We start from the raw sequence: 742 nt of genomic DNA, 5'->3' as shown, positions 1-742 counted from the left end.
ATCTTCCATGGTCATATTTGGCATTGGCTGTTTGAAGATGATGATGCGGTCGCCGTTTGCTGTTGAACACGTTATGAATTACACTGACCAATATTAACTGTTTTCTGATACATACCCGCAATAGAATTACCAAATCGACCATAGCTTTTTTTACAGACTTAAAATTCGGAATGTGTCCCTCGGTCAGATGACTTGTTTGTTCAGTGTTTGCTATGTCATTTAAAGCTTTTTTATTTTGTACTTTAGGTGGAGGGCTAAATTCCTCATAACCTGATGGCAAAACATTGACCCGACTAGCTGCTTGAACAATCGAAAACAAGACGCCTGGAGGCGTTCACGCAGGATCATTTGGTTGATATAAGAATTTAATTAAAATTTGAATGGGTACAGTTAGTCTGTTTACACTAGCAACTAACCTGCGTAAAGGTGGCAACGAAGAAGCTTGTAGTTAAGTAACAGAGGAAGTACTAATAGTTCGATACCTTAATTACTGAACCAATACCAGAAAACGGTACCAAAAGGAAATCCCCAAAATATACGACTACCGTTCAAATGCCTCATCGATGGCAACACAGGAATCGAACGCACATCACTAATCCTTTGTTATATATATATATATATATATATATATATATATATATATATATATATAGAAAGTGTAGGAGAGAAACCCTGACAATGCACACCCCAAATAATCATATTTTTAAGAATAAATGTTTGAAAGAAAATTTGCCCTGAGCGG

The 742-nt window shown here is 36.3% G+C and overlaps 1 pseudogene; it reads right to left on the bottom strand.

Moving 5' to 3' along the window:
* The window catches only part of LOC138021042 (contactin-associated protein-like 4), a 6,586-nt pseudogene extending 6,571 nt beyond the window's left edge, over positions 1 to 15 (bottom strand).
* Positions 16 to 742: the final 727 nt, after the last annotated feature.

Source organism: Montipora capricornis, chromosome 10 (assembly GCF_036669925.1).
Source record: "Montipora capricornis isolate CH-2021 chromosome 10, ASM3666992v2, whole genome shotgun sequence".
NCBI lineage: Eukaryota > Metazoa > Cnidaria > Anthozoa > Scleractinia > Acroporidae > Montipora > Montipora capricornis.
Note: the sequence above shows the minus strand (reverse complement) of the source record. Positions and strands in the feature narration are given on the sequence as shown.